The sequence below is a fragment of the Patiria miniata genome, unplaced genomic scaffold, assembly GCF_015706575.1.
Source record: "Patiria miniata isolate m_02_andy unplaced genomic scaffold, ASM1570657v1 HiC_scaffold_15, whole genome shotgun sequence".
Taxonomy (NCBI): Eukaryota; Metazoa; Echinodermata; class Asteroidea; order Valvatida; family Asterinidae; genus Patiria; species Patiria miniata.
Genome location: NW_024037053.1, coordinates 3465276 through 3483889, shown reverse-complemented (window position 1 = coordinate 3483889; position 18614 = coordinate 3465276). Strand labels below are relative to the sequence as shown.

Sequence of the window (18614 nt, the reverse complement as noted above, 5' to 3'; positions counted from 1 at the left end):
GTAAACTGTCTTAGGTATTTATGAATATAATTATATATATATTAAACTGTGTTTAATGTCCTGTGGTTGTTTGTAGAAAGGCATGGAACACATATCTTGTTGCCAAACAACATAGATATAGACAACAAAGTAAGAGGAAATAGCATGCACCGTTACACTTCACTGCTGCAGTTCTACAATAACAATAACGCGATAGTGCCTCAATAAAAAGGACGAGGTCAACGGTGTCAAACCTATGTTGAAAAGAACTAGAACAGTATTTTGGTTGATTCAGCTTACCAGTTACTTTTTCAGCAGTCATTTCCTGACGGAGCCAAACTCCCACAGCCATGACCGCAATCACTGTCAGGAACGTGTTCAATACCATTTCCCGTACTCGGTAAAATCAGGCGCATCGTTTCCTCGAAAAACTGGACACGCTGTATCGAATTGTAACGGGTGTACTTTGACACCAACACTTGAAACTTGGACTCGGAAGGGGAAACTGTTAGCGTGGCGACACGGATTAGAATAAATCTGCTCTCCCCAAGCGACGTGATTATCTCTCGTTTCACATAGGCCTTACGGGGAGCCAAGGTGGAGCCACGACCAGCTATAGCTACGGATGACGCCGTGTTGATGTAAGGTAGGGTCTCGTTAACTTCATTCCCAACTGAAAATGCACTGACACTTGAAATAAAGTTGTACTACTGACACTTGACATAAAGGTGCACTGCCATGTTGGATTTTACTGTTTCTGTTACGGTCTCTTGGTGGCGCTATAACACTGATTTAAAATACGTCATCATCGTCTACACTTCCGGGGTTGAAAATGTCTTTGCAGTGGGTTTTTTTGGTCAAAATTATAACCGGGATTACTTACTCAGTCCTATCGCTGTATTTTCAGATTTAGAGTATTCTGAGATTTATTTGACTTTTATTCTTTGGAACATAAAAATCACGGTGAAATCTGTCTTCGTTCAGTATAGGCATATCTGACAACTGTGGGGAACGACGATATTACCATATTGCAGACCAGGTGTTATTGACTAAATAACATTTCCTCAGTTTTGTTTTCTATATTATCAATAATGCCCCATATTTGATGCTCCATGTTTTATTTAATGCGTGGCAATGTTTGTGAAAAGAAAAACGACCTCGGCCTTGAAGGCATAAAGGCCGTTTTCGAGGGAAAAAATGCCCAACCTATCATTCGGCTTCACTTTACAGAAAATCATGCCGTTATAATGAAGGAACAACCTTACGATGAACCGGTAAGGTAACCGTAGCAATCTAATAAAATGGCAGCTGCACTACTTTCTGTCCGTTTTATCGAATGTCGCCTCCATTAATTTTTGAATGAATGACATTTCGTTATGTACATATTTCCGCAACCTCAAACGATACTTTTGCAAAATAAATATATTGAAATTTGTCCCTTACATTAAAGGGGCATGGCGGCCTGAAATTCCCGAACATTTGAATGTCTTGGATTGTTTACTTATCTTATTTCGAAGGATAAAGTTCAGCTGTCAACCAATGATCATTTACCATTCAAATACAATGAAACGGTTTTTCCAGCATTCATGAATGAACGCAAATTGGCACAGGAAAACAGACAAAAAAAATCACCTTCATTATTTCAGACAAAAAAATCCTCACATTCAAAACACAAAATCTGACAGTAAAAATGACGCTTCAGTCTTGACAAAACGTAAAACATCTCATTTGTGTCTGAACGCCTGTGTGTAATCTTTTGGTTGGCTCTTACTCAATAGCTTCCAATGGCATTCCAAGGACAGCTGTAAAAAAAAAAATGGATGATTTTTGTAAAATATTAGCGTAACTTCTCAAAGCATGGATCAATTTCAGTAATCTTTTTTTTTTAATGTGTGGAAGAACATGCTCGTTTAATCTGTGCTTCGTTGTTGTGTCAAATGTAATTGCTTTTTAACCCTAACCTTCTCAAATCCTCCAAAATCCTCTTTGCAAAATGGAGGATTTTGTAGGATTGAAGCTATATGGCAAATATGTGTGGCTGATTTTGGAGGATGCACTGTGTCATGGTCTTGGGCCGGACCTTGTGTTATTTATGCTCAGCCGGCCGTGCATAAATTTAGGCCTAGATTATACTTGAAATCCTCCGCATTGCTCCAAGATGTCACTGGCTCTGTCTAAACATATAGACAGTGATTGCTGGAGGATTTGCAGGATTGAGGCAGTGGTCATCCCTCCATGGACCACATTCAAGAAATATGGGATAATTTTTTTACATGGAGACAGTTGGAAGATTGAGCAGGATTGAGGTTGCATCCTAGTAAAAATGCGTAGGGAGTTAGGTTTAAGGGGAAAATATAATTCCAGGTCAATATCTTTTTTTGAATCACCTGTAGTTTTGTTACTAACAGCAACCACAAGTTTTTAAATGTTGATTAACCTTCTGTGACACTACATGTATTAATATTTCTCATTCAGCAGGACGTACAATAGGTCGAGATATCACGGGACGTGCATGGCAGGAAAACTCGCACCACTTTTAGCGATCTTTTTTTAGCGAAGTTGTAAAACCAGAGAGAGACCTTGAACCTTATTTTCCCGGTAGCTGGCCTTAAATCTCTTCATATCACTGATAAACTTCCTCTTTCGGATCACAGCGTTACCGCTAGCGGTCAAAAGCACTTTGTTTATATTCTGGGAAAATTTACGGGAATTACTCGAGTGTGTACTGTCGGCTGTCAAGTTCGTAAACTAAGAGTTCGTAAATTTTCAGATTTATAGTTTTGATGGTGCATTTTGTAAGGTTATATGTAGCTTCAGGTTCCATAAACGCACGGTCAGTTTGTCGTGTGTACATACGTGTTATTTAGGCCCTTTGTAAACCACAGTTTTCCAAGCTTATTTAATCGGGTACAGAACGGACTTAAATTTCGCTGGGTAAGTTTCAACAAATGACGAACTCCCATCAACTTATTCCGTCCGGCAAAAAGAATGACATTTTTCGATTGGTCAATATGATTTTGTTTGTAGCGCCCTCTACGGACACGGTGGCTTTAGCGCGCTATCAGGGGCCGATGTCATATGAAATTCGAACTCCTATGAAATTTAGTCTATTTACATTATATGAACACTCACCCTCACACGTGACCGATCACTGTCAAAATTGTCTTCACGTAGACATGCGCAATACGTTCAATGAGTCTGCATTTCACATTTCACCGGCTGCGTTATTGAAATCTAGGGCAGTTGGGCCAAGACTATTACGCCGCAGGGTTCATATGACAGGGTATTGCGTGCAATATTCACGGCCTGTCAGTCTGGGTGTTATGCTCGGAATGTAAATCCGCGAGATCGGAAAACATATTTTCACATTCATGAATATTCGGTGCTCGGTATCGATTCCTCGCGGTATCGATTCTTCGGAAGCCTCTCCGCCCGCCGGAAAATAAAATTGGTTTAATAAAGACAGCATACACCTCGACCCAAATTGTTCGGGGGGAAAAAGTCATCCTCATACTGAATCCTCGTACTCAGGTGGGTCCGAATTAACCCCAATACGATCCGCTGGGAAACTCTTGACTTAGTTCCTCGGACTCTCCGGAGCCCCGAAGGCCGTTCGAATGTCGCGTGCGTGCTAAAGTACGGCCCACCCAGGCAATTTCGGCCCTTTGAATTTCGTATTTGCACAGCTTGGCACATTATTAAATGTGTGCATGAACCAGTGTGAATGGCAGTTTAGACCGAAGGGCGAATTGCGTAATTAAATTAGTTACGCTTTCCAAAAAACAAAATATTTATACCTCAGTGATAGACAAGGTGGGAAAACGAAGTAGAATTTTGTAAATGACTGAGACACATTTTGTCAGAAGATTGAGTACGCTCTGACTAGTTCCCTTTTTTTACTAAACTTCAGTGACCTGATTTTTGTCTGTTGGAATTGGACGGACTCAATTCCAAAGCCAGTCTGCTTTCGTCAAATGCTAAATTTCCGGTAATGTGCCGCGAGTTAATTCGACTTTTATTGACGGCCACGCAATAAACGACGGGCGACGCGCCGACTGTCGCTTTTCATGAATCAGTTTGAAATTGGGGAAGGGAAGGCCCCATTCAACTCGCAACTCGAGTGCAAAGATGGCGGTTAATAATTGGTTGGGATCTCAATTGTATTACTGTTCGCGAAAAGGAGCATGCACTGTCCTGATTTTGTTGGGGCCTGATTACCGTTTTAAAAAAATCACAACACAAATTGAAAAACTATTGGCAACTAGAAAGCACTCAGAGAGCGCACACCTCCGCCAAGGCTAAACGAAATCTAAACGATTGGTACTGTACCAAAGACCACTTTACCCCTCTACATGTTTATGCCTCTGTTGGTCTACCTTTCCACTCCCCCATTGTTTAAAATGGTCTAGTCCATTGACCTGTGTGGTTAGATTAGGTGGGTGATAAGGCATACAGGGTCACCGGGTCAGTGCCACGCACACGAAGCTGGTCACAAAGTTTTCCATATGATGGATGAACAATCCTTTAACCAAATCCTGCATCTAGACGCAGATCCGGATCACTTCCAAAATCTTATCAATTTGTACTTGTACCAAGGACCACCCCTAAAAAAATAGTTCATGAAAATCCGTCACGAACGTTTTGAGTTATCCTGTTCACAAACACACCAACACAACAACCAACCAACACACAAGCCAACGCCGGTGAAAACATAACCTTCTTGGCGGCGGTAAAAACGGTGTATAGGTTTGAGACTACGGACCCCCCCCCCCATCATAATACATCTGTTGGATCGCCCCGCCCCCTGCTCTGCTTAAAGACGAAACAGTGCAGATGCAGGATCGCTGCAACATCACGGTGGTGCCGATAATGGTAGAAGCATGGTGCGAACCACAGTGCGTACCTAACAACCGCTCAAAAATGGCTACTCTGAAACTAGTATAGCTGGCAAAATATTTATAAGCCATTGCTGGGGAGCGCCGTGAGCGTACATCTACACTGTGCCTAGATTGGTCATTATTATACAATTGAAAAGGTTGATTTTTTTCATGTATTTATACAAAAGCATATCTAATCCTAAAACAAAGGAAAGAAAAAGAAAAAAAAATTTAAAGGGTCCATTTAAAGGAACATATTTTGTGCAACTTTCTACTCCTCGTAAAAATGTATGAAATCTATTTGACATCTCTTTTTGATTAATTGCAAGGAAAAGTGCACTTTAAAAACATTTAAAAGATGTCCGTGCTTTTTGTGGACAACTGAGGGCGCTGTTGCTGTGATGCATTTTCAGGAAGACACTCTGTTCGGTTAAAGGGTTTATGTTCGACTTGTGAACTCAAAAACTTGCTTTTTAAAAACATTCGCAGAAAAAGTTTTCTCATTGGCTTACTGTCACTTATTGATACAACAACGAATCACCAGAGAAGAGAACATTTTCCGCAGCGAAATATCCAAAATTATGTCAACTTTTGGTGCTGAAATAGCTTAACATTGACGTTTCTGCCTGAAATGTCTTATCTGCCGAATATGGAAATGACATCAAACTTATCTAATGAATATGGAAATTGGCATTAGCTTAAAGACCAAAAAAGGCACAATACGTACCCTTGAAAATGGCAAAACGCAAATTGAACATAGGGTGAAATGGGACCCAAAGGTGCATTTCCAAGGATTGCATTAAAACAAATTACATTGCATCGCTCCTTTAGCACCTTCGGATTTGAATTTGACTGAATGCTTGCGCTTTGTAAATTGCAGGCTTTAAGGTAATAACTGGATTCACTTTGGTATACCCTCAAGCTTGCGTATGTCGCCCATATAGCGTGGCCGGGAATCCTATGGCATAAGCCCGACTTACCTGCAGCGCTATCCGTCAGCCTGTGCTATCCAATGCTCTCTCTCTCTATTTTAATTGGAAATTACACCCAAGGCGCTTGGCATTGACCATCAATGTCACTCTCCCTGGAACTGAAATTGTCTGGAGACTTTTTAACTCTTGTCTCGGAGCTGATAGTACCAACAAGTTGAAGATTTGATCGAAAACACCTCAAAACGTCGAGAGGTTACTTAATCACGAGTTGATTCGCTGAGAGTGATGGGAAGATCTGTCTGGTAGGCCAGGACGGTGTGGTGCTCGCGTGCAAGGATTAACACGTCGGGGTTGGTTCGAAGCCTGTGGTCTTGTAAGAAAGTCAAGGTATGCCGTGGCTCGTGGTGTCATACCACCCTAGCGTTGTCTAGGAGCCCGGGCCGCGGCTGTTCAGCTACCGTCATTCATCTCCCTGCTGTCCGCCCAACATAAGCAACGCGTAATGCCTGGCCGGTCATCTGGCGTAAACAGCGGTAACCTTCCGACGGCGCGCGGGGTGAACTTCAAGCTCCTCTGCTACATCGATATGAACATACTGGCACGTCGCTCGAGATGGTAGACTCATTATTGTTGTTGCCACGGACTTTGCATGAAGACTTTTGTTTATTTTTTTTAAGTGCATGATAGGGGCGACTGTGATTTTAATGCGGATTCGAGCTGCGAGCTTAACCTTCAGTCGATATTTGATTCATCAATCATCAGTATGCCTCATTAAAGAGCATGAGCACATTCATCTTATTTTATTAACACAGTGACATGGTGTTAATCATGACCCACTTTTTATCAACCTGCTCTATGCAATCTGAACATTTGTGTTAAAACTGTACTGAACCGTAAAAAAAAAAACCCACATTCTATTTGAATAAAAAAGTCAATCAACACGTATTCAATTTAAAGTTTTTCTAATAATTTCAGTATCAACATTATAGCCTATAAAAAGCTAGGTAAACAATGTTCGACAATGTCATTTGCCGAACATGACATAAAATAACCCCTCAATTATATGTTAATTCGGGCAAAATCTTTCCATAGTGTAGGCAGTTGATACAGTCATGTACTATGTTCAACAACATCGGGCAGCATCTTTAGCACTTTGCCCAACTTTTTTTGAGTGAAAATCTAATGTTGGGTTGTTAAACAACCTATTCAAACTGCTGGAATTCCAGCATACATTTCAAAACAAAAACAGCACCCGCGTGCTTATTTTTTTTAATCACAAAACCCTTGGAATCCCCTTATGGCGAGGTCGGGCTATCGCCAGATTTAGCACCGTATTCAAACGGCAGGCCACCACAGTGCCATCAGATACGGTTTCACATTCGCGCGTGTCAATTAAAATACGGTGTCGCACATGTCCCGCGACTCTGACACGGAATATAAACACGTCAGACGGAATATTATCGCGTGGAATTTTGCACCTGTTCTTCTATACTCATTTTAATTTTTTTATATTGAGAAAGGATGGAAATAGAACTTCAGTAAGTCCGAATTGTGACTTTAACGTTCTTGTGATGTTAACGCTAAGTAGAACTTTACTCTTTTGTATAAAGTGAATTTCCAAAGACATCATTGGGTGGTTTTTACTGAAAATACAGTATTGGACATGTTTGTTTAATGAATAACTAACATATTTTTTGTCATGATTTTCAATTCTGTGTATGTAGCTGTGAGGTGAAGAAACTAAAGCTATTTCAGATCACTAGAAAGCGAATTCCTCCTCTTTGCTCCATGTTGAAATGCAGCTGCAAGATCGAGACAATTCTTCCGGTGTCAGATATCGTATGGTTAGCACATGACTTCCGGCTTTCCTTTCCATATTTCACCCCCTAGACTCTGAGACATATCGCTCATGTGTCTACCCACTACATTAGTTAATGAAAGCTCGTCACTCACATTTCAATCTCATATCTGTCTTATTGATCATGTCATCAGGACGAAAATCAAATCTATGTGCGGAATTCTGGATCAAATAACTGCAGCCATGCCTAATGGCACGAACACAACCGATCACTTGGAGTCTATAAAAAAAAAAGGAATGTTGCATTCCTACCGGAGGACCAACATCCCTGTAAAGAATGTCATAGTAAACAACAAGCCTTGATTATTTTTGCTCGCGTGGCTTTACTTATTTGATTTAGACATGAACAGAGAGGGCGCTTTTTAGGTGTTTCGAATTAAATCGGGCCAGACAACATGTCTGTATACTCTGGCCAAGTTCGGGCAAGGACCATTAGTCGACTAGTGGTTGATTTGTGATGTACCTTACGCCTGCGCACTGATAGCGACGTGCGAACGTCTCTCGTCAAATGCTTGTCAAAATGTCATCGCAAAACTTCTGGATCCTGGCTCTCTGCTAGCGTTATGAATGCGCGTGGCTATTGGTTACCAGCGAAGCAACCAACCCCAGTAGGCTGGTTCCAAATAGTCGACTAGCATAGTCAACCATCGTCGACTAGACAGAGTTCGGGCAAACGTTAGTTAACCATTGGTCAACTATAGTCCTTGCGCGAACTTGGCCCCAGTTGCGAGTGCACAATAATCTCTGGCCGTCTTGCATGATCGTCTTGCATGACATGATTGTGCGTACAAGCCTGGACCGCCGTCCGCGATATGTTTTTTCCGTACACATACATTCGTTATGCGTATTTCGAAGTACGTTGAGTTGCAAGTCAGGTTCTGGGACTTTATTTTCCCTTGAAAAAAAATCCTCCAAACTACATATTTATAAAAGAAAAATATTCCAAATGACTAACAAACCTTTTTAAGAGAAAAAAAGAAGTAACGAAGAAGAAATTAAAAAAAAGCATCCAATGGGAACCCGAAATAAATCGTCCGCCGTCCACGTGAACATCACGCTGTGCTATCGCGCCAGTACAGGCCCCGAACATTGACCAAAATAAGCCCCTAAGTTTTCCATAAAATATAGCGTGCTATATACCATGTGACTATAACATTACTGCACATATTTTGCCTCGATTTACAAAATTTTCACAAACAACTTTGCAAACAATTTTTGTGAAGTATTTCATTTAGTGAAATCTTGATAAGTCAAACCTCAAGGGAACAGTTTCACAATGTGACTGAAGAAGAGTTTTGAGTTAAGCAGGGTTTTTGTTATAATTATGTCATTGAAGGCAATTGATTTTTTTTGTTTGGCATAACAGTTATTTTGAGCTATCAGAGTTTGACTTGTCGAGATTTCACCGTATTTTGTTCGCTTTTTATAAATTAAAATTGAGTTATATTTTATGGAAAACGTTAATAGGGGACTCGTTTTCTTGGTCAATTTTCCGGGGACATATGCAAAATAGACGCGCATGCGCATTGATCGATACAAAGCCCGTTTGCGTAATTTTTATTCCTAGGAGGGTTAGGGGCAATGTCATGAATAATTCATGTTTATCCATGAGAACGGACAATGACATCAACAGCATTGTTGTTAGTTACTCAACTAGTTACAATACATTAAAGCATTTTAAAGAACGGTTGTCGTCGAGCTACCACACAGTAGCCTAGTGGATAGCGAGATGAGCTATGGATACAAAGATCCCTGGTTCGAATCCACGTCGTCGCTGCTCATTTTCATCAGCTATTTTTCTTCTCCAAATTTATCACTGAGATAATTTTAAATTAAGGGGAAAATAGAACGAGAACCTAAGTCTTGCAATGATTCAAAGGAAAAACTGAATTATTCATGACATTGCCCCTAACCCTCCTAGGAAAAAAAATTACGCAGCCCGTTTTGCGATAACTCTCGTCTAGAGTGCATTTACTGACAACGGCATGGCATTTGGTCTAATAGTTTTGGTAAATTTGAGGGGACAGACAGACAGACCGACCGACCGACCACCAACATGTAGAAGCTCCTGCCATAGCTTAAAATAAGGCCTAATTAACGAGACGAGGCCACATTTTCGCAGACAAGACCTTTTTCCCGTAAATGGAGTAATTGTTGCATGCGTCTATTGACTTTGACTACCGTTAATGACTTTACGCCGGGTATGAAAAGGGTAATTGCGTGTTGCCGAAAGGCGGTGCTTGATGGACGAAGGCACCGTCAGTCCATCTCATAGCTAGGAAATAACTGGAGGGGAAATTCCCTTTTAATTGGCTGTCCATCGAAGGCGAGATGGTTGACGAATAATAATAATGTGTTTTTGACACTTGTTGGCGCAGTAAAAGGAATATAGGTCTGTCTTGATTGCACCTAATCGTAAACAACAGAATACTATATTTTCATGTATTCACTCTGATTTACGGCATCTTCAGATTTGGAAAAAAAAACAAAAAAAAACGTCAAATAAATTACCAATATTGCAACGTTTATTGGATCCTAGGGTACTATTTTGTTTTTCGGCTGAGCAGTTTTATTCTCGGTCCGAGGACATTATATTGTTTTTCGGCTGAGCCGTCTTCGTTGTCGATGTTTACATCCCAGCAAGTCATCATGTGCCCGGGTAAAAAGTAATAACGTCTAGGCCAAGTACAAATGAAATGGAGCTATCATAATATCCAGACTCATGATCGTAGTTCCAGATTGCCTTTTGATAGCGTCTAATGTACTGCTTAATTAAATTCACGTGAGGCAAGGCCATGTGGTATTGTCACTGCCTCGTCATCTGGCGTTTCCATTACTTGCTCAAATGGTTGGCTTTCGCTTGTTCATCAAAGCACAGTTTAATATTTTTTCTCCAAAAAATGTGGGTTGGCTGAACGGTGGTGTCTGAACGGAGAAAATGAGTTTGTATCTGTTTATCCACCGAGAATGTGCACCTGATGCAAGGCGAAGCTATCTTGTCGGTACGAAGGGTTGTTGGCGGTGTGTACCACGCCGACGTGCATGTGCAGATAAGCGAGACACCAGCATGAGAGAGAACATTTAAGAATGTTCAGTCGTACAGGAAAAACAAGATTTAAGGTGGGAAGTAACTAGTGGGCAGGTATATAACTAGTTGCCCAGTACATGCTATGGACATCCTCCACAAGTACGCAATCAACTGTGTATAAACCGTCATAGAAGACTGATACCAAAGGATCATTGGACGCCATTTTGGCCCCTGAGAGCTGGTATACGTAGATTTAATACGTAGACAGTGGAGAGCACGAGTGTACCAGCGAAGTATCCTTCACGCAGTCGCATCGTTTGGTTACACGGCGCCCTCAACTGTTTACACACAGGGTCCATAAGTTTGAAAGCGTGTTCCATTTACGAGATGTCCAATGTTGTTCATTCCGTGCCCTGGCCAATCCAATGGGAAACGTAGAGTTTGAAGGACTAATAACCTCTGCAGAACTTGACCAAATCAATAAACCAAAGCTGTGCAGGCAGAAGGCGCTCTTAGCCAGACGTGATCAATGACAGTTCCTCCGTTAATCACGCGTCACAAACACCCGGGGCGCCCTCCAGCGGCGAAAAAGTGTTTGTGCCTCCTTCCCCTTCTCTTGTTTGTGACCAATCGGCATCCGTAACAAACGAAAACACATACTAACCGCCCGAGCGATTCGCAATAAGGCTTCGGCTTTTCGCAATAAGGCTCTTGCTTGCCTGACAGTACCCCCTTCTCATATTAACGCATGCAACCCCCAACCCTGAACAACCCCCTTTCGAAACGTCTGAACGGGCAGCGGGTAAGACGAGAGCCTCTATCTACCAGCCCGAGTCGCCCCGAGATCCTTTAATAAATGTGTCGCTGTCTGTCCAAACAACCTCTCCCCCGTAAGTCCGGAGGGCTGGCAGGCAGTGTTACCTGTCACGGGCGAGAGCCAGGCCAAGCACTCACGGCCATTGTGTCCTATTTTGTGGCTGGCCATGATAATAGAAGAACATGTATGGTTACAACCTTTCATTTTATAACCATAATTCAATTTGGCGTATTTTCTTGAGGGAGAATGAATTTCATGTTCGAATGGTGTGAGTCTCTGTGAGATACTGAGGAAATTCCCGTCAGGATTTCAAGTTCGACCAACACATCGATTTGTCGTCACTTTATAAAAAAAATGGCGTCCGAAGTTATCTAACATATTTGCGTTTTTTAACAAATATAAAATGTTGGCTTTAATAAATTGGGATATATATCTGCGATCATCCTTCCTGTTTGTATAGACCGCAGTCTTCAAGACGTAAGGAGTTTGAGTGAGAATGAACTTTTTGTCAAATGAAGAAGCAGAGATAACCTAAACTCTGTCAGGTTACAATTTTTAACAGGTCTTTAAACTTGCATCATATTGGTACAATTGACAGGTTAAAATGGCTGCTACACAAGCTGTACCAGTATTAATGGCTACCCTATCTATCAAACCACTTCAACAAGCTTTGGCAGTTATACGGTGTAATCCATAGGGGTTTCTGGTAGTTGGTGACCAGCCTGTACAAAAGCTACCGAGAGAGGTAGGGGTTAGGTTTTTGATAGTTTGTGAAAGTTATAAGTATAAGAGGGATATAAAGGTAAACGAGACAAGATTTCACAGGGGTCCAAATTTCGCATGACACCGGAACGGGCATCGTATTCAACGCCTATGGCTATTCCTCGTCGAACACTAATGGCAATTAACTTAAGCCGTAGCCTTTTAAACCCGATTCAGCCTTGGATTATCAGTCCTCTCTGTCTTAACCCTGTTGCCTCCAGAAACTCTACCATTGCCGCCTCTTTCAATTCCCCGATGTCACGCAGCCATGACCGCTAGCTAGCCACTGTTTGCCGGCTCGCTGCACGCGCATCCAGCACGGCGACACCTGATAGGATATATCACATTGAAACCATACCCAGCGATCGAAAAACTTCGCATCATATCGACGAGGATGAATTGCATTGGCTGCGATTCATATTTCCCAGGAGACGACCGACCGATAGACATTCCGTTATTAAACCTATACTTGTTGGTTACTCACCGTGGAGCTATCCAGCCTAAACTATATCTGGATTCATAATGTTTACAAGTAACTTCGCAGCCTCTTTTCAGACCTTTCTCTCTGTATTGTTATCAGTATGGCCTTCCTTTATGGGATCTTCGTCTTCCTGCTACGTCTTATCACAGAATGCCCCGAGGCATAACCATTTCATAACGTTGATGGTTCTCCTAGTCGCTGTTGCAACAATCACACCTGGAATATCTAGTTTTGGCGTCACGCCTATCCTTCGCCCGATTCAAATGATTTATTCTACCCAACAATCCTACAGCGGGAACCAATCAGAGCACGGAAAGCAATTAACCTTCCAGGGTCTACAATCGAGACCGACACTTAAGTGAACACTGGGAACGAGGTTTGCTTATACTTCACCTTCAAATACAAACTTTTGTCATCTCAACCCCAACCTCGATACCATTCTCTCATCAGTATACCCTCCATCTCTTCATTTCTGGTATTTATCCTCCACTGCATATGGAGTAAACATGTGATGTACGTCACATTCTTTGAGCTTATCGCAATCGCCACCAACTGCTGGAAATGCGCTGACGTCAGGCCCCCCGCCCCTGCCGTATATCTACGTCTGTTTTGGCGTGCAGGTTTTCATCGCAACATATATTGATGTCGTAGTATCTGGGTCGCCACATTGCCCCCAAACGGTTTGCCCCTGTACCGCGGGGCGGAGGGAAGGTCATCCAAGCGGCGGACCGGCCCGCTTGCCTCCTCGGTGTCTCCTGGGAGGCAGGCCCGGTAATATTTACCCATCCTCCCGGTTATGAGCTCACCGCGTCGGACTCCGGTCATGTTTCCGTCTTTTCCAGCGCTCCCTGGAGGCAGAATCATTCCTTTGTCCCCTCTCTGTTGCACACAGACTTATCATATCGCCTACTGCTTCTTGTGAAAAACACGCCAGTTCCATGCTCAGATGGCGAACATTCTATACACTCTGTACGCACTGCTCAAATATCCGTAGTTTTCTCAAATTGGCTGTCAAAAGGGCTCAAAATTGCGAGCGATGAAATTCCACACAAATCACGTCGGTGATTGATCCGTCTTGTATCCTCTGTATGTTTCCTATCTTCCGCTTGATGTCTTGTATTGCTTATCGGTGTCCGAGGCCCGCTGCTCGCAACTCTAAGAAATTGAAACGGTATTGTGGGGATGAGGGTTGGATTATGGGGATGTTGCTCTTACAGTGGCGATCCCGCGATGAGATAGCTTGAAACTTAACCATAAGACGAGGACATTCGAAGATGAAATCCCTCCTTGTTATCCTCTGCGTTAGGCCTTAGGAGCGTGCTGATGTGTCGAGACTTAGTGGGTCGTCAACAGACTGGAAAGATAGATCGATATGGCTTCGAGATCACTTCGGGAAAGAAACCAGCAGGTTTTTCATCTGTCGTCTTCGTCAACTTTGAGGCAGTGCATGCACACTACTTCTACACATAATGAACAGTGTATTAATAACAGATGACACATGAAGGGCGCTGAACATAATTATTCCTGCCGTAGTGCATATTTACCAAGGAAAAATATGGAAAGTAGAAAATAGAACCGTGGCTTAATAGATTAAATATAGAGTCCGACATCTTGTTTGGCTAATAGACACAATACTCTGGTATATAACATCACGTGATACTTTTCAAAGGAAAGTAACCTGGGAATATTATCACGTGATAACTTATACGCCAATAAAACTGAATTCTAAATGTTATCCACATTTGTCTTTCACATAAAACTTTGTGTACAATATTGGGCCTTAGCCCGCTTGAAGAATGTTTAACAGCTCACCATGTATACAAGATGTTTATAAATAAAACACTGTATCCTCCACAACTGTGGTTACTTCTGAATAAAAATCGTTGTTTGAATGAGCATATTTAGGATTTCAGTAGGCCTAGTCGCATGATTAATCTTTTTCCTCCGTATTTCCCGGTGACGTAGAGTCTAGTATATAGGTCTGGCAGCGGTGTATTCAACCCAATCCTTCCAAGTGATTGCACGCTCAATTTTCTTCCAAGTTAAGAAAAAATTAGGGCAGAAAGAAAGGAGAAACGAGTGTTGTTGTTTTTTATTGTCGAGGTCACGTTCAAAAAGCGCAACGCAGTTGGGTGACGTGCCTAGTTGGTAAAAAAGAAACTGTAGATCGATCAGGACCGGAGACCTGATTAGATCCTGGTCTTGTTTTGCATTGATTGTTGTAGGGAATGTCTCTCCGGACGGGTCGGATGCTAGACCGGCCTTGAATGCTCTAATTGGGTCAACGGACACTTCACTTGTATCCGTGTGTCACAAGGGAAATGATATTTCATTCAGCGCAAGTGGGAAGTCAAGTCCTTTGAAAGAGAGAAAAACTGGAACATTTCTACGGACCGTTAATGTGCACTGCGGAAGAACAGTTGCTCAGGCCAGTATCCCGATTTGAATACTTGTTTGTTTAAACGAATTTTACACAGTTAATGTATTTTTTTCTTTAGAAAATACACACAATGTATGAGGATAGCATGAGGTAGAGTATATAAAGCAGAGTACATGTACAACTTTTCCTGCATATGATAAAAGAGAACGTGTTTCGATCGAAGATTTAAATTTCCTTGAAGAACGTAATGGTCTACACGCCTGCTCTAGCATTGGCCGTAACACGCAGGCGCAAGTTTTCAAAGAATGGTCGGCGCACTTTTCTTCGAATTACAAATAAAATGTCAACAGAGGGCGCTCGCGATCTACAGAAGCGCCACCACGAGAAAAATCAATAGACCAGAATGCATTTTTGTTTTCGCAATTGACAGTTCATGGTCGGATGACAGCAAAAGCACGTAGTTTCGAAAGTTGCACAGTGCGGCTTTAATAATAAAGTAAGAGATGTCTTTCTCTTGATTTGAGAACAAAGAAGAACTTGATGTATAGCGTGACGAACTCGTATCAAGTCTAGGAGAGTTAAGAAAAGTGTGCTTGGAAAGAACATACGAAATATAAAATCCGGCTGGAGTGAAAGACCAGCAAAGGAAATTATCCACGATTAGTGTTCTGTCTAAACTAACTATCAGTAATAAACGAATCACTCCGTTTGGAAATTTGCCGCGAAAGTGTCCAAAAAATCGATTCTCATAATTCCGCCGCGTGGCAAAATCAACCTGTATCGATTTAAGCGAGCACAAATTAAAAACTCAAAATGATTCCATTGTGTGATGACGACTTTGGGTTATGCATCTACACTCGACAGTTTAAAGTATCGATTTTAAAGAATCGATACACACATTTTCCTGCGTTACTCAATCTATACTGGCATTTTTAGCTTTTACTTTTTATAACAGTGTGTTGTTAATATTTGTATGCAGCATTTTGTAATGTATAAAGGAGTCAACGGATGATGGTTTTTAACTGTCTTGAAATACCACGCGGCAAAAGAAATGAAACAAATTGAAGACATTATCGTTGAATTGATAAACAATCTCAGAGATCACACCCAGCCCTTTACCACAAACTATCTTTTTAATCACAATAAAAATGCTCGTAGTCTACCATTTTTACCCTTAATTTTCCTTATAAGGCAGCGATTGCAATTGGCGTGTCGTCTACGATGACAATTGAAAGGCGGTCCGTGTCCTCGCGCCGCGTCATATTCAAAGCGCGTGTGCGGGTAAATTGGCCTGGCGGTGAGATGACAGAGACGCCCGAACTGCACGAATCTCAGCTGAGATAATCACCTGGACGTCATTTTCAACTCGTCAAAACCACAATAAATTTACAGGTTATCTTCTCCGGAGGTGCACTTAAAACCGCTGACAACGCGTGGTTAAATAGCCCACTTTTCTTCATGTGGTGGTTTTGACTCGAGCCATCCATCAAACGCCTGGACATTAAGGCTACTGTCGGCAGGAACACAAACGTCTATGGATCTGGCCTCAGCCACTTTCCATAGGCGCGCGTGTAATTCTTTCCCTAGCCGTAGCCGAGTAATTATTATCGGACGCAGTGCATAAACTCCCCCGGAACTGTTTTGACTGATTGCCCATTTTTATCCAGCGAAAGTATGATGGATAACCGCGTGGTTATTAATTTTCCTGAAAGCTGCAATCTCAGTTCTGCTCGCTTGCATTTTAATTCATTTGTCGTGTATTTAGGCCAAGGTGTACAGAGAGTGATGCAAAAGAGAAACACGAAACAGCTAAACTGTCAAGTTCCATTTGTACGATCACAGGTGTCTATCAGCAGTACTAAGCTACTGCGCTTTCTGCTCTACATTTGGGTCCATTAATTTTGTCAAAATATCTTCTGTCGTGTCTACGAAGAAGGGCTATAATGTTAGAATTATAACTTCATACCTTTCGGAGCGCGTGTGAAGCCGTTTGCGGACAAGCTTTATGTTGCGTCTGCAATTTTTTTTATGTGATCAAAGAGATGAGAATATCCATGTAGTTCGAACGAGTTGGAACAGAGAAATACTTAAAAACTATACACACTAGCCACAAAAGAACTTTTTCCTCAATTCTTTAGTACCCTCTATGATTTTGCAAGCATAAGGCGGCTTATCCCAATGGAAAAGCGTTAGGTTTTTAATCTTGATAATACAGGGTGAGTCAAAAAGAAAGTAACCAAATTAGATTTTTTTTTTTTTTAAATATGTGGCCTGATCCATTTCATAAAAATAACATATAAGTAGATGTTATTTTTTATGGAAAAGCGTTAGGCTTTAATCTTGATAATACAGGGTGAGTAAAACAGAAAGTGGTCGAATTAGAAAAAACAATATTTTTAAAAATATTTTGCATTGATCCATTTCATAAAAATGACATAAGTAGATGTTATTGACTAACATTTTACTTAATTTGCATACTTTATTCCCAGATTTTTTTTTTTTATGAAAAGGTCACAAAATTCAGCTGTCCACCACTGACCATTTACCGTCTTACGAACTGGTGAATAACCATTAAAAGACAATGAAACGTGGACGTTTTCCCACCTCCATGAATGAACGAAAACTTGCAAAGGAAAACAGACCAAAATCGCCATCAATATTTCAGGGGGAAAATCGACTTGTTCCTCATATTCAAAACAAAAAATCTGACAGTAAAAAAGGAATGTTTCAGTTTTGACCCAACTGATTAAAAATTCCATTTGTATTTGAATGCATGTGTGTTATCCGTAATTCTCACTCAGCTCAATAGCTTCCAAGGGCATTCCATGGATAGCTATAAAAAATAGGTTCTTTAGTAAAACATGCAAAACATCCGATAGCATGGATAAATGTCAGTATTTTTTAGAAAAGGGGAAGAACATTCTCATTTTAGACATACTTCATTGGTGTATCAGATTTGATTGCTTTTTTATAAATAAGAATTATTATTATTATTTATTCGACGCAAACGACATTACAAATTACAACATAACACGCGCGAAAGGGGAAAACACAAAAGCATAAACACTCAAATGAAAAAAAAGACCAGAAAACGAAACAAACTTAATTATACAAACAAGATAAAACAAATAACAGGATGGAGGCAGTAAACAAACAAACGAGCTAAACAAATATTTAAGATTCAATATTAATCCAGGTAACTTTCCTTTTCGATTCACCCTGTATACATCGCAGTTAAAATACCAATTTGATTAATTCACGCAGCTTTGGAAGCAAACAAACGACTTATGAACGTTTTTTAAAACAAAAACTCTGGTGAATTTGGAGGGAAGGTTGAATTCGGTTTGTTTGCCTGCGGTACGCCTCTTCACCGGTGTCCCCCGGTCAACCCGGTGCGATTCCCGTCGGGTCTCCGAACGCGACGTGGACTGCATGTCCTCATTGCCCTTTCACTGCCTGGGATATCCATTCCAATTGCAAATATTCTTTCCGTGAATTTG

General features: G+C 41.3%; 1 protein-coding gene across 1 annotated transcript in view; it reads right to left on the bottom strand.

The window, feature by feature from the left end:
• LOC119722457 (somatostatin receptor type 5-like) overlaps window positions 1–717 on the bottom strand; it is a 36605-nt gene extending 35888 nt beyond the window's left edge. Inside the window, exon 1 of the mRNA XM_038192585.1 lies at window positions 280–717. The gene's annotated coding sequence lies outside the window, so the exon portion shown is untranslated. The remainder of the gene's footprint in view (window positions 1–279) is intronic.
• Between the last annotated feature and the right edge of the window lie 17897 nt (window positions 718–18614).